The 15,677-nt window shown below is 34.4% G+C and overlaps 2 long non-coding RNA genes across 3 annotated transcripts in view; one reads left to right on the plus strand and one right to left on the minus strand.

The window, feature by feature from the left end:
- Nucleotides 1-15,677, plus strand: part of LOC143677243 (uncharacterized) — a 250,762-nt gene that overhangs the window by 120,863 nt on the left and 114,222 nt on the right. The gene's annotated exons all lie outside the window — the stretch shown is intronic.
- On the minus strand, nt 1,059-13,740 carry LOC143676027 (uncharacterized). Of its 2 annotated transcripts, none has more exons than XR_013171771.1 (3): nt 13,704-13,740; nt 2,485-2,635; nt 1,059-1,170 (listed from the first exon to the last, which is right to left on the minus strand). It is a non-coding gene; the product is annotated as an uncharacterized LOC143676027 (long non-coding RNA). The 2 variants fall into 2 exon arrangements; XR_013171770.1 differs by having other exon boundaries at nt 1,066-1,170; nt 2,435-2,635.

The raw sequence follows: 15,677 nt of genomic DNA on the forward strand, positions 1-15,677 counted from the left end.
GGTAAGGATAAGAAACTCAATTTTTCATCTTCAATTTGAAATAATAATCCTTCCCCAAGTTACACTGAGGGTGTTTTATCATTTGAAATATTAGAGAAAAAGTGCTTATAATGAAATTATGTTCAACATAAAACATTATGAATCTTTATAATATGACAAGTAAAAACTACTATTTGTACAAACTACCGCTTGTAAGGGAGGCAAATTTGGTTCTCAGCTCCCTCAGTTTTGGAAGCCATAAGTTTGTGTGTGGAATATTTCATAGTCAGATGAAAACAAAGCAAGATGACAGGAAGTGCAGCACTGGCTTTGGAATTGGATGAGACTGAACTTTATTGTTTGTGCTGTTACTGCTTTGTTTAGTAGTATTGGACAACAAACTAAAACACTCTTCGACTCCGTTTCCTCACTGAGTGGTGATCATATTTCCCAGCTCTCATGGAATGGGGAGAAGACACAGGCACATAGCCTATCCCCTAGTGAGAATTTAGATATAGAGGCTATTAAATTGTTTTGTCTGTTTGTTTGATTTTTTATGGGCAGGTGAAAAGGGGGATGCTTTGGAGTCTTGAGAAAGAAAAAGCAAAGTGACCTTACAATTTCCTTATGGATTTTTTTAATCCAGTTCACCAGAATAGAAAAAGAGAGGAAACCCTTCTACAATAAAGATTATATGAATTTCTCTATTAGTGAAGTTGGTTTGACACAACTGAAGAGAGGAGAAACTCCAAAACTTCTATGAAATGTTGTGGGCAAAATATTCTTTCTGAGCCCTATCCTTAGAATCTGTATGAAGGTTAAGATACAGGAAGCAAATTGTCATTGAATCTCCTTCGGACATGCAGAGGAGACTGATGGAAGAGCAAATGCTGTATCATTGGTCCTTAGTTAAGTTTTCCTTAAAGACTGAGCATGGTACCTGAGAGAAAATAGCTTGTGATTGGAAAGAGAAATGAAAACTTTGAGATTTTCACACTTAAATTTTAAACTCAGACTCACAATCCTGTAACTTTCAGAGCTTTGCTGCTTTCAAATGAGACCTTAGGCAAGTCACATTACCTTAGTTAGTCTCTACATCTTTAATTTAAAGCAAGAAGGTGAGGAAGATACCCCTTTCCTCAACAGAAGTAGCTCTGGAAGGTAATTAATGTTTTTCATGGGCAGTAGAATCTGTGAGAAAAAAAGGATAGAACATTGCTTAAGGGTGGTATAATGCTTCCACATATTACTGTATTTATGAAATCTTATGGATCCTGCTGTACAAAATATACTTCTGAATTAAAATCCAACAACCTAACCACAGCCTGCTTACTCTGAAAACCTATCACATTGTTCAGTCACTCAATTAGTGGAGTTTGCAAATGGTTTGTTAGACATAGGCTATCTTTCATGTTAAATTAATGCTATTATCCTGTTTTCTCTTAAAATCAGAGAAACTAAATATTTCTACTGTGGAGGAGCATCTGAGGAATCTTCCCAGGATTTGCCAATCAGACTCAGCCTGAGGGATGAACTCCCTTAGATTCCAGTTCTATGTTTTCAGCATCTCTTGCCACTCTTCCTAGACTTAACTTGGAATGATGAAAATTGAGATACCACACAGAGCTAAAAAAGAACAAGAGGGGTTCATACTGTGTGTCTCAGTTTGAAAACATTAGGTACCCTAGAAAAGCCATGTTTAAATCTTGAGCCATCTTGTGGAAGCAGCTGTTTCCACTAATCCCTATTCAGCACTGTAGGTTGGAAACTTGATTAGATCATTTCCACAGACTTGTGACTTGCCCAATTGTGGGTATTAACCTCTGATTAGAAGGAAATGTGACTCCACCCATTCCAGGTGGGTCTTGATTCATTTACAAAACATTTTGGAGACAGCCACAAGATTCATGAGAGCCATGATGTGTGACAGCCCACACAGCTAGAGACCTTTGGAGATGAAAAAGGAAAATGCCCCTGGGGAGCTTCATGAAACAAGAAGCCTGGAGAGAAAGCTAGCAAATGTTACCATGTTTGTCATGTGCCTTTCCAGTTGAGAGAAAAACCCTGAACATCATCAGCCTTCTGGAACCAAGGTATCTTTTCCTGGATGTGTTAGATTGGACATTTCTGTAGTTTGCTTTAACCGGGATATTTTCACAGCCTTTGAACTATAAACTTGCAACTTAATAAATTCCCCCCTTTAAAAGCATTCTGTTTCTGGTATATCACATTTTAGTAGCTAGTGAACTAGAACACTGGGTATAAGTAGCTTCTACCATAAGCTACCACAGACTGGTTTTAGTGCAATGTAAAATAAAAGCAACTGGAAGGAGGGTTCAGAAGGAGGTATGTGCATTACAGGGCCTTTTCCAGAAGTGGTCAGTACCTTGGAAATTTAAGAAGCAAAGCTTAGATTGCAGTTTCAAAATCAGCAATAACTTGTAGTTGACCTTACATTTTTGTTGTTCATTTCTTTGTTTCCTGCTGGGCTGGGTTCATATTTACCATTAAATGCCTATCCTTCAGCTTCTTCAGTTTCCCATCTTCTGACCATCCACCAACATTATTTTTTCCTAATCTGAGCTCCATGAAGGGCAGGTATCTTGTGTTTTCAGTATGTATAGATTTTGGCATGTAATAGGTTCACAGTTATTTTCTGAAAGGGGATGAAAAAGCAAGGGAGAAGTAGAGAGGAAGAAAGGAAGAAAAGAAGAAAATGAGAAAGGATGAATAGAAATAATGAAGGAAGAAAGGAAATTGCCTTTTTTCAGGTAATACCCATTTCAACCACTATTCATAGACTCTTAACATTTCCATATTCTTGCAAATAGCTACACTTACCATCAAAACATAAGAATCAGATTAATAGCTGTATGTAATTCTTTCTAGATGCAGGGGATAGAAGCAGAAATAAACAGTAACCGCTGAAAGTCAATCAACAGATAATTGAAAAAATATCTTTTAGTGTATGTATGTGGCAGGAATGTTTTGAATTTCCAAATCTTGACATCAGTGAGCTGAGGATGTTTGAGTGGTTAAACTTGATTGTTTATGACATTGGGATAAAGAGAAAAGCTTGAGGTTTGGTATGAGCCTCAGGTAATTATATCTGTATCAGAAAACCATGCTGCATTGCCTCCAGCTATATAAAGACAACCTTAGCTAGTTCACAAATGGCTTCCGTGGGCTACTTGGGGTATCAGATAAGATACTCATGACTCAGTGGAGATCCACTCAGTGTGAGGAATATAGTGGGCAGTAGACTAATAAAGTTGTTTTGGTATAGGAGATGAATGTGCATAACCACTAATGATAAAATATGCAAAACTGTTGTAAAATATTCCCACATTAAGCAAAAGTCACAGAATTAGATGAACTGCTTAGTGAGTTATTAGGTGCTTAGGGGAAATTCTCATGCCACGATACAATCTGCCATTTTTTATATTATTAATGGAAAATGGAGTGAGAGAGTGGCTTATTTTGATTAATATTATAATACCACAGGGTGTTACATGAATGGGTAATATACCTCATGAAATACAAATAGGCATTTAGTTTTTAATAGTTTTGTCTGCAGCTCCAGGGGAGGTCTTAAAACAACGCCACGACTTCCACTGATGCCTCCCAAATCAGTTAAATTCAGTAACTAATTAATTTTGCATCAGCAATTTGAAAAATGGGACACTATCCCATTCTGTGTGAATGGAGAAGGTTGTCCTTAAATATTGCTAGTAGAAATCTCCCTAAAAGATCTCACTAACCATTGTTCTTGAAAAAGAAGAGAAGAGTTAGAATGACCAACTACACAATGAAGGGATTACTACTGTATTTAGGAACTTTTCAGGTAATCACCAGTTTCTATGAAAGCTAAGAACTCAGAGGGCACATAGAAGAAAGACATCTTAGCAAAATAATACTTTCAATCTCAAACCCTCAGGAACATTGTTTAAAGGAGCACAGTATTTGTGTATGCGTCAATGGGTGTACATCTGCATGAGTAGATGTATTAAAAAAGTACATGAGCTTTTAGTATAGCCAACCATAGTGGAATGAGCAGTGTACTGCAAGTGTGACTTTTAGTAAATAAACTTTCCTAGATATCAATTTTTTGAGATGTATAATTGGTACAATATATACCTGGTACCCATCTCAAATGGTTACAGGAGAGGTAAATGTAATAATGTATGTCAGTTATTGTGAAAACTATTTACAAGAAGCTGTATGTTTAATAAACCATTCAATAGCTGCATCATTGCATTATCAGTTAGGAAAAATTATCAGTTAGGAAAAAAAAGAAGGAAGGAAGGGAAAGAGGGAGGATGGGAGGAAAAGTGAAAAAGAAAAACAGCCTGTCATCCAAGAGCATGCTGTGATCCAGGAAGTTTAATAGTTTAGTTTTGAATCTGACCTGGAAGTGGGATGCTAAAGTGGGGTTTATGGCAATGTACTCCTTTCACTTGACTTGAGAAGTCCTGTATGTAAAAGCCTATCATGATGGATATGTGATGGGATCAAAGAACTAAGGCCAGTGTGTTTCTGTTACATTAAACTCCTTCCATGTCTCCTTGACTTCAGTCACAAATGTGGCAGGAATAGTGAGTGTTGCAAAAGGGGAAAGAAGGTAGGACAAGGAAAGAAGGAAGGACAAGGAAAGAAGAACTTTTGGCATTTGAATTTTGACGTTCATCGAAGACGTGCATTAAAGCACACAACCTCACTCCAGAAAGCGAGTCAGAGAGGAAGAGAGATAAGGGGCAGGAAGGGGGAGGGAGACGGAGAGGGAGAGAGATAAGGGGCAGGAAGGGGGAGGGAGAGGGAGAAGGGGGAGGGAGAGGGAGAAGGAGAAAGGGAGAAAAGAAGAGGAGGAAGAAGAGCAGGAGGAAGGAAGAGACCAATATACTTAATCTCAAATATTCTGATTTTTTTATTTGCAGGCTGAACAGAGATTATATATTTTTATTTTAGTTATGGAACTTCAGCTTTTCAACTCAAGTACATTCTAGTTTTATTTATTTATTGGGCATTGTGAGTAGAGCATTGGACTCAATATCGATGGCTATGAATCTCACCTATTACAAATCCACTGTGTGATTCTGGGCAGGTGGTTTTCCTCATCTGCTTGGTAGAGATGGCTGGCATCTACGCACCTCATAAGGAGGCTTGAAAGCATAGATAAAAAAGTGGGATTTGGGCTTTGAAAACTATATATTACTGTGCAATATAAAGTGTTTTATTAGTTACCCTTCCAGGCCATATTTGACTACTTGAGATCTACACATCATCATTTTTCTTTTGATGCTGTCTACTGCTGGAGTTAAAAAGATAAAGAAAGAAAAAAGCAACAACTAGACCCCGAACTCTCTGATGGCTATGAAATTCCTCATATTTTTATTAGATTAATGTACTGATATTATTTTTCAGCTTTTAAATTTGAACATCTATATTTTTATTCTAGGGTCTTGCAGCATCCCAAAAGTAGCACCCGTGTTGAAAGTGACTGTCAAGGGCAGTAAATTGTGACTAGATCAAAGGTTTAATCCCACCTCGGGACAAATTAACAGTGTAATCTTAGATTATCAAATCATCTGCATCTGGTTTTCATGAATATTAAAATTAAGAATAGCTGTTTTCTAAATGTCATCCAGTTCTAAAATCTAAAATTATATGATGCTACTAATTTTCTTCAAATGTACCATTTTGCCAGAATAAATTTTTAACTGCTGCTCCTAGAAGTCTTGAATTATTTTAAACTTAAGATTTTAGAAATTCTCATAGGTTTTACCAGTTGATTTATGAGTGATATGCATAATAACAGTGAAAAGATCCTGTTTTCAATCATAGTTTTTCATTTTCTGAAAAATGTTCAGGTCTTTCATCAGTTTATGTTTTTATATTTCTGGATATAGAATGAATATAAAATACCATCAAGTTTTAATAACCAGTATTTTAATATTGCCAGAATCCGTATGCATAATTAGATGGCACTCATCATTTGCTACTTTAAGAAAAGTTCAAGATTCCCACTGACTTCATGATTATGAGTGATGAAAGGGTTTGATTGGTGTCATGCAACTTTCCTTTATGTTTCTGCCATGAGCAAGATTACAGTGGGAAAAATCTCACAAAACACTTTGCACTTAGTTTACACCTTTAAAATCCTTTGCAAGATTCACTCTTAAAATGCCCCTGTGAAATAAGTCACTCTTTGTATTCCCATCCCATGAAAAAAATAAATGCCAATATAACACATTTCCCCCAAGGTTCACACATTAAAAGGAAATAAGAACCAAGAATAGAATGTCAAGTGAATGATCTGAGTCCAAACTGGAGACAAGAACATTTAGGAGGATAAATGGTGATAGTCAGATTCCCAACTTGTTACATAGTTAACTTTTGTGACAGCAAAGTACCATTATAAGAAACAAACTATAATAAAACACCAATTTCCACATATATTTAAGAATCTTTAATTTATATCCACTTTGGTACAACATTGCTTCCACTTTAGTAAGATAAAAATAAATTCTTTCAGCACATAAAGTATTTTATTCAGCAAGGTTGAATTATTATTATTATTTTTTTGCTAAATCTATATCTTCATAGTGTTTTACACATTCTGTTAAGAAAACAATGAGCCTATTTTACAAACCCATTAAAAAATAAGACTAACTTCATATCTACGTCTCTATATTTTCTTTCTTAAAAGCAATATCAGAATGCATTCTCCTGCCAGTGATTTTTAGAGTTATCTGTCAAACTAGATGCTTTAGATGTCAATTGATATTTCGTTATCTTGAAAGTTTCTCATGTAGCTTATTTAACATAGAAAAGTTGTGGTATACTTACCATAAACAGGATAGTGAAGAGAAAAGGGCATTTAATTAATCAAGAATTCATATTTCAATAGATTTTTCAAAAAAAAAAGTGCAGACGTGAGAGAGCCTCTATGTTAAAATTGTATTTGCTGCTATCAGAAAGGAAAAAGAAAAAAAGGGAATATTAACCTGGAAGACATTTATAAGCTATATTTTCATTAGTATAGTATATATTGATTTACAATTTAAATGTTTTGGTGATAATCATCTAACCTAGCTTTAATAAAATAATAAAATATTGAGTTTAATTTAATAGAGAGAAAAGAAGTAAATTTCATTTATGAGAAAGAGAACTTATCTGCTACAGAGATATACCTCAACATAATAACAGAGAAAGTTAAATGTGTTGGAAGTGATAAAAGAAATGCATCTTCCAGAGGAAATCTTTTGATCTAACAGAGGCTATTTCAATACCCTGAAACAGACAGCAGGCCATGGTCCAATGGATTTAGCAACTTCTTAATGACCAAACTGGCTCCAAAGTATCGACCCTATATGGTGTTTAATGATTAAGTGATTCTTAGAGGAAAATAGAAAGTTTTGAGAAAATGGTTGATTTAATCTAAAGTAATAAAATTGTCCTAGTCACTCTATTTGGTTTTGTGTAATTTAATCCCTGACAGTGTGGTCATCTTAAGTGTTTGGAAGCACCCTGGTACTTATTTATATCCTGCCTACAAGGTCAGTGGTTCTGGGTTGCGGGTAGTGGGGGGCGGTGGAAAGGAAAGTTTTTAACTTAAAAGTGTTAAAAATACTCTTGTATTTAGAGTTCAGAAGTATTAGTGCTTAGAAATATTATGCAATGAAAGTTATGAGATGTTTCCATCTCAGTTTTATTGCTATTTACATTATTTTAGTTAAAGATGTTATAAATTCTACAGTTTCACCCATCTTCAAAACAAGTTTTTGTAGGCCTTCAATTAGCATGTTTAGCAGATTCTGTTTGCTCAAGAGAAAATAATTAGGAAAGTTCTATTAAAATAAAAGATATCTTATGAGTTTAATGTTTCAAAGAAATCATCTACTAATATAAAATATTGGTTTTAATGGTCCTGACTCCATTCATTAAATATTTACTGAATATTTAATATTCAATATTGAAACTTACAATGCGGCTCACAGTTTTAACACCAATGATCTTGAAATCAGCCATGCAGAATATTCCTTTTCAGAACTTTAATTAGGACTGGAGTGTTATATAAGATAAAAATTTGAAAAAATATTCTGCAATATACAACTAGATTGCAATAAATGCTCTGGAGGAAAATAAGAGTAAAAAGGATAGGAGAACTGTAGTTGAGCATGTAGAATTTTAAATAAGGTAGTCATGGAAGGCCTCGCTGAGAATATGATATTTAAGTAAATCCATGGACGAGGAAAAGGAGCAAGCAATGTGGCTATGGATGGGGACGCAGAACATTACTGGCGGGAGATGCCGCTAATGCAAAATCCCCAAGATAGAAGTTTGCTTTAACAGCAAGGAAGCCTATGCCAGTCGGAGCCAATGGAGTCGGTATTAGTAGGACATGAAGTCAGAATGTGAGTTTCTCAGACTGGGGGAGGAATTTTGGCTCTCATATAACGTGAAAAAGAAAACATTGGCAAGTTTGAGGAGGAAAGACTGACTAATCTGATTAATATTTTTTTAAAGATCTTGCTGAGGAAGGCATGTATGACAGAATAGTTTGTAGAAGACCTTCACTCCCACTAAAACTAGCTCAACAGCTAGAAAAAGTGGCTAACTTCAAATTGAATCAACAAATACAAGTAACCCTCAACTGTATACACATATGTACATGCATAGTATTTATTTCCATTCTATTTTGTAACCTAGTTGTATCTTTGACTCTAAATTGCTTGTCTTAAAAACAGCATGTAGTAGGATTTTGTGTTTTAATCCAGTCCAGCAACCTCTGCCTTTTGATTGTTGAATCTTTTTCATATTCAGTGTAATTATTCATATGACTGGAAAAATGCCTGTCATCTTGCTATTTTTTCTACATGTCTTATGTCTTTTTCTTTCTTCTTTTCCTCTCTGTCTTTTTATGTGTAAGATACTTTTTAGTATATTACTTTATTTTCTCCGTTGCTTTTTTTTAACCTATATTATTTGCTTTAGTGTTGTTCTGAGGATTACAATGTAATTTACAAATCATCAAAATCTACTGCCAGTTAAAACTGAATATATTCTAGTGAAATATAGCAATGTTGTACCAAGATAGATATATTCTCTCCCCCTATTTTGTACAACTATTTCTATATATGCCATATGCAGTTATATGATTTAAATGCAAAAAATATTGTTATAATTATTTCTTAAAATCATATATATTTTTGGCAATATAGAAGAAAAGAAAATTGAGCAAAAGAGGACAATCTCTTATATTTACCCACATGTTTAGACTTTCAGATGTTCTTTCTTTCCTCTGGAAATGATTTATCATCTAGTGTCATTTCCTTTCAATCTGAGGAAATTCCACTAGTGTTGTTTGCTGGTTTGTTGGCTTGTTTATTTCTAGGACAGGTTTGCTAGTAACATAGTAACAGGTTCTCTCAAATTTTGTTTGTCTGGAATTTGTTTCATTAGTCGGTTTGAAGGAGAATTTTACTGGATATAGGATTCTTACTGACTTCTTTCAGACCTTCGAGTGGGTCATTATGTTGCCTTCTGGCCTCCACTGGTTCTGTTTTAAAGTCAGGTGTTAATCTTATTGTGTTTCCCCTTATATCACACTTGACTTCTCTCTTGCTGCTATCAGGGTTTTCTCTTTGTCTTTTGCTTTCAACATGCATCTAGATATGATTCTTTTCCAGTCAATCTTACTTGGGGTTCATTAAATTTCTGGATCTGTAAATTAACTTTTTATTACATATATGATATTTTTAGTCATTATTTCTACATATATATATATATATATATATATATATATATATATTTCCCCTTTGTCTTTCTTCTTTCCTTCTAAGATTTCCATTACCTAAGTCTCTAAGCTTCTGTTAATTTTTCTTCAGTATTTATTATCCTCAGTTTTCAGATCACAAAATTTCTATAGATTTATAATCAAGCTCACTGATTCTTTCTTTCCTCTACTTCAATGTACTTTTGAGCCCATGAAGTAAATTCATTCATTTTTTTTCTTTCAATTCTAGGATTTTTGTTTTGTTATTTTGAATAGTTTGTATTTCCCCAGTTTACATATTTATTGAGTCATTGTCATCCGATTTTCTTTAAAGCTATTTATACAAGATTTGAATAGTTTATCTACTAAATTCAACATCTAATCACATTCAGAGTTAAATTCTATTGACTTATGTTTTGATGATAAGACAGACGCTTTTCAGTTTCTTCACATGTGCCATAATTTTCAGCTAAAATTGTACATTATAGATAATATACAATAATTCTGGATTCTATTTTATTTTTCTGAGATTTTTTGCATCTGTTTTTTTTAACTTGTGTTAAATTGTAGATTTTTTCTCCCCAGAGATATACAGCTACTAATATTTTTCTTTGCATTTATATTCTTATATTTACTAATAAGTTAATATCATGGCTGTCCCCATTATTAGGGACAGAGCTCAGCCAATTATTTTGTCATATGTTGTGTTCCAGTAACTCAACTCTTAAGTCTTCTGCCGATCAATCCCTGTGTTGAGCGGGAATACATTTATAGTTGCAGCGAGTTCTCATGTCTCCCTTGGCTTTAACCTTTCTTAGGCTCTCTCAGAACTCCCCAGCGCTTGCACACATTTGCGAAGTTAGCTGGATGTATGGAAAACTTATCTCTGCCCATCTATTTTTCTCTCCTGGATCTAGCCATTAAATTCTTGGATCTTCTTTTATTGAGTGCAATCCAACTTATAAGTTTTTCTGTTCTTTTATGAGCATGTTCATAAATTTTAGCATCAAAGTCATGGGCTTTGCATATGCAACCCACATAGAGTTTACCTTATCTCAGAAAATCTTATGGTTGTCAAATATATTTCTCATGGATGAAGATAGGCATATGATAGAAGTAGTCCCAGGCAGGAAGGTTAACATTCTTACACAAACATATAAAACTTTATAGTTTTGCAAAATAAATGCCTCTAAATTTGTGTCTTCTTTTGGTAGAGCACCAGAGATAGGGAATTGTTTCTCACATTTTTTTTTTTTTACCTGTGTTAGTGTTTTATTTCAACAATTGAATATACGTTTCTAGGGATGTACGTTAAGTTACAGTGTCTATTTTGGGGAAATAAAGTAAAACTACTGATTTATGTTAGACCCTGACAAATCAATGATCCATGTGTAATTTCTAGTGATGCCACAAAAATAATACAATAAATTATAGCTACAAGTTAATTGTAATATAATGAAAATGCTTGATTAATTAAAAAGGAGAGAGAGCGGGGAATGGTGGCTCAGTGGCAGAGTTCTCCCTTCCCATGCTGGAAACCTGGGTTCAATTATTGGAGCCTGCCCATGACAAAAAAAAAAAAAAGGAGAGAGAAAATTAAAAGAAGACATAACTGGGAGATAAATAAATAGCAAAATAGTATGTATGGTGGCCTGGAGTTATGTAACCCAGAAAGTATTTTCTTAATCTTAATACATTCCTGTGGGTATAAACCCACTGTACAGAGGACCTTTTGCTGAGATTACTTCGCACTGAATCAGTATGGGTATTGCTCCTATTACTGACGTACTTTATAGCAGAATGAAATTTAGAACACAGAGAATAAGCTGCAGGAAGAAACTGCAAGTCAATGGAACCCAAAGAATCCAGGAGAGAATGTCACGTTCATTGCCATGTCCTTTCCAGCACTTGTAATCTTTTGGGTTTTTTGTTTGTTTGTTTTGTTTTGTCTTTTTATAATGGCCATCCTAGTAGGTGTGAGATGATATCTCATTGTGGTTTTAATTTGCATTTCTCTAACACACAGTGATATTGGGCATCTTTTCATAAGTTTTTGAGCCATTTGTATTTCCTGTTTAGAGAAGTGCTTTTCTATGTCTTTTGCCCATTTTTAAACTGGGTTGTCTTTTTTGTTGTTGAGTTGTAGGATTTCTTTATATATTCTAGATGCTAAACCCTGATCAGATATGTGGTTTCTGAATATTGTCTTCCCTTGCATAGGCTGCCTTTTTACTTTACTGACAAAATCTTTTGATGAACAAAGTGTTCAAATTTGGAGAAACCCCACTGATCTAGTTCTTTCATTGCTTGCCCTTTGGATGAAGTCTAGGAAACTACTGCCTATCATAAGATCCTTAAGATATTTCCCTACATTTTCTTTTAAACATTTTATGGATTTAGCTTTAATGTTTAGGTCTTTGATCCATTTTGTGTTAATTTTTGTATAAGGTGTGAGATAGGGGTCCTTGGACATGGATATCCAGTTCTCCAGACGTCATTTTTTGAAGAGGCTGTTCTGTTCCAGTTGAGTTGGCTTGACTGCCTTATCAAACATCAATTGGCCATAGATGTGAGGGTCTTCCTCTGAACACTCAGTTTAAGTTCACTGGTCAGATCACCTATCTTTATGTCAATATCATGCTATTTTGACCATAGTAGCTTTGTAATGTACTTTAAAATCAGGTAGTCTAAGACTCACACTTATTTTTCTTTCTCAAGATATTAGCTATTCAGCACACCCTACTCTTCCAAATAAATTTGATTATTAGTTTTTCTAAGTTTTTGGGATTTTGATTGGTATTGTATTGAATCAATAAATAAATCTGGGCAGAATTTACATTTTAACTATATTTAGTCTCCCAATCCATGAATGCAGTATGTCCTTCCATTTACTTAGGTCTTCCTTGATTTCTTTTAACAAGTTTTGTAATTTTCTGCATATAGGTCTTTTACGTCCTGGGTTATTCCTGGGTATTTGATTCTTTTGCTATTTGCTATTGCAAATGAAAATTTTTCTTGATTTCCTCCTCAGATTGCTCATTACTAGTACGTAGAAACACTGCTGATTTTTGTGTGTTGAACTTATATCCTGTTACTTTGCTGTACTCATTTATTAGCTCTAGTAGCTTTACTGTAGATTTTTTTTTCTTGGTAGTGATGAGAACTCTTCAGATCCAACAAATCTGTGGATAGCTTGTGAATGAAAGAGAGGAGTCAAAAATGACTCTGTCATGTTTGGCTTGAACAATTGGAAGGATGGAGTTGCCTTGTACTGTGAAGATGGTGTAAACTAGGAGCAGGTTTGAGTGTAAGATCAGATAGTTGGGTTTCAGATATTTGGTTCAGGTACTTCTATTATAAATTGAAGCAGAGATGCTTGATATACCACTGTCTATGCAATTCAGTAGTTCTGTAGTATTTAAATACTATCCATTGTTCAAATAAGATGTGGCTTGAGGATTGACCGTTGGCTTTAAATATAGATGATGTTGATGAACTAAACAAGAACACTTTTTTTTTCTGTTTCAAGCAGTGGTGGTGTTGGCATGAGTTTAATAGAGAAGGGGAAGAGAGGAATTGGAAATGGGCAAGCACAGACAGTCCTACTGAGTAGGTTCACTGCAAAAATTTAGAAATTCAGGGACAAAATATAGCTTTACATTTATTTTTTAAAATAGGAGAAATCACAGTAGGCCATTGCTTCTAGTACTCAGTTGACAGAGCTATGAAATATATATATGAATGTATGTATATGTCTATTAATCCATGCATATGCATACATCTACATTTCTATAATATATATACATACTCGTATCAAAGATTCTAGTCCAATACCACAAGATTCCACACAATATTCCCCTGTTATTTGCAAATTCATTCTCCAACTGTAAAAATCCGAGTTCACATTAAACTTCTCCTTTTGGTTAGCAAAAGTAGACCATTTGTTTACCTCAAATCCATGTTTCAACTGGTTAGATTTCAATAGGTACTTCAGTGATGTCACAATGAAACTTTTTTTCAGCATTAGAACCATTCAACTCTGCCCCCCAGCTACCTGTGCCTTATGGTTGAGAGTCATCTAGAGAGGGGGTCATTATAGCAGGGAAAAGAATGCACAATTGAACTGGGCACAGCTTACTTGAAACCCTACTTCTATTGTTACTGGCTGTGAAATATAGGAACATTATCAAGTCTCTATGTCCATCAGTTTCTTGATTGTGAAGTGAAATTAATTGTAAAATCCTCACAGGGCAATAGATGTAAAGTAATCCCTAGTGCCCAAAATAGCACGCCACAATGCTATTTTTTTTTATTGTTATCAACATCACCATAAATTCCATTGTCAATGGCGGTGTCATTTTTCTCAGTCCATTCTCCACATCCAATCATTTCTATTGGCCCCTGATGGGTTTTAGATAGGATACCACATTTCTCCCTTGAACTATTCCAATAACCTCCAATGTAGACTCTCTGATACCATTCTTGCCCGTTAAGTGACTCATCGATATTTCTAAAATGCCGATTGAATACTCTCTTCTTTTTCTAAAATTCTTCAGTGACTCTTCTCAGACACTAAGAAAGACTCCTCGGCACAGAACGTATAGCCCTTCATGACTTGCCTTCTACCTAGATTTTTATTCAGCTCTTCAGGTCTCAATGCTCCTCACGTCTCTTTCTATCACTCCAGTCATACCGATCGACACCAGAAGTGTTAGATAGGCCTTTATAGCTGCCTAGAAATTCATTTCACCACCTCTTCACCTTCCTAATTGCTTCTGTCATGTGGCACAAATTCTAGGACCCTTTCTCAGGATCGTATCATGTATTAATTTTTCCAGTGCACTCCTCAAGATCCCATAATTATTTCTATCATAGTACTTATTATGGCATCTGAAAGTCAGATATTTCATTTTCTATCATAAACTGTCTCCTCCAGTAAAATCTAAATTCTTTCAAGGCAAGAATATTTTATGCATATTTATATTCCTGTCTTCTAGCAAAGTTCCTAGAACATATTAAACATTCATTAACTGTTTTCTGGATTAAAAAAAAAACATGCAAATATAAACCACCACAAGTACACATTGATCTCAGTAAAGGTTTGAGTGTACAGTTAAAGAAATACCAGTCTAGGAAATAAAGAATGAAATGAATACATGGATAAATAAATGAATAGTTGATGCAATTTGTACTTTTATTCATTCTCTTGAAAATCACCAAAGCAGGATCCATTTCATAAAGCTCAGAAAATCTTGATAATCATCTCTCTGTCTATATCTTTGTATCTCTGTATCTCTTCCCCAAACTCACAACCTCATCCATACCACAGCCACACATACATGTGAGATGCTTGCAATTTTCTCTAACTCTTTTCTGAAAATTCTTACAAAGTCCCTCAGATTGAACTCTTCTCTCTTCTAACCCTCTGCCTTCCTGAATGTTCTTCCAGTTGGACTAATCAAGATTATAAATCTAAAATTAGCCTAAAATTAACCTAAGGTAATTAATGCAAAATTATTTAATCCAAGATCATTCAGAATTTCAAGGGTCCAGAAGTTAGCTATATTAACGTTCATTTATTCAGGTTGTATTTTGTAAGTGCAAAATAATGCTATGAAATAATCACATTTAGCATTGTCAAAAATAATTGAACAAATGTAAATTATTGATCCACATTTTTAACTCTACAACACATTTTCTAGTAAATATCTTGTTTGACACGTGGTGTTTTCTAATTACTGAATAACTAAAGCCACCACTGGAGTATCTTTACTGTGAAAAGGATTCAAGTTTCATTATAATAAATTTGATGATAATTGATAACAAATGTTAAATTTTGTGATTTTTTCCTTAATTTTTCAGCGCACACTTTAAAATGATTTTTCAAACAAATTTTTTAAGTAAAATTTTCATTCAGTGAAAT

The sequence above is a fragment of the Tamandua tetradactyla genome, chromosome 3 (genome assembly GCF_023851605.1).
Source record: "Tamandua tetradactyla isolate mTamTet1 chromosome 3, mTamTet1.pri, whole genome shotgun sequence".
Taxonomy (NCBI): Eukaryota; Metazoa; Chordata; class Mammalia; order Pilosa; family Myrmecophagidae; genus Tamandua; species Tamandua tetradactyla.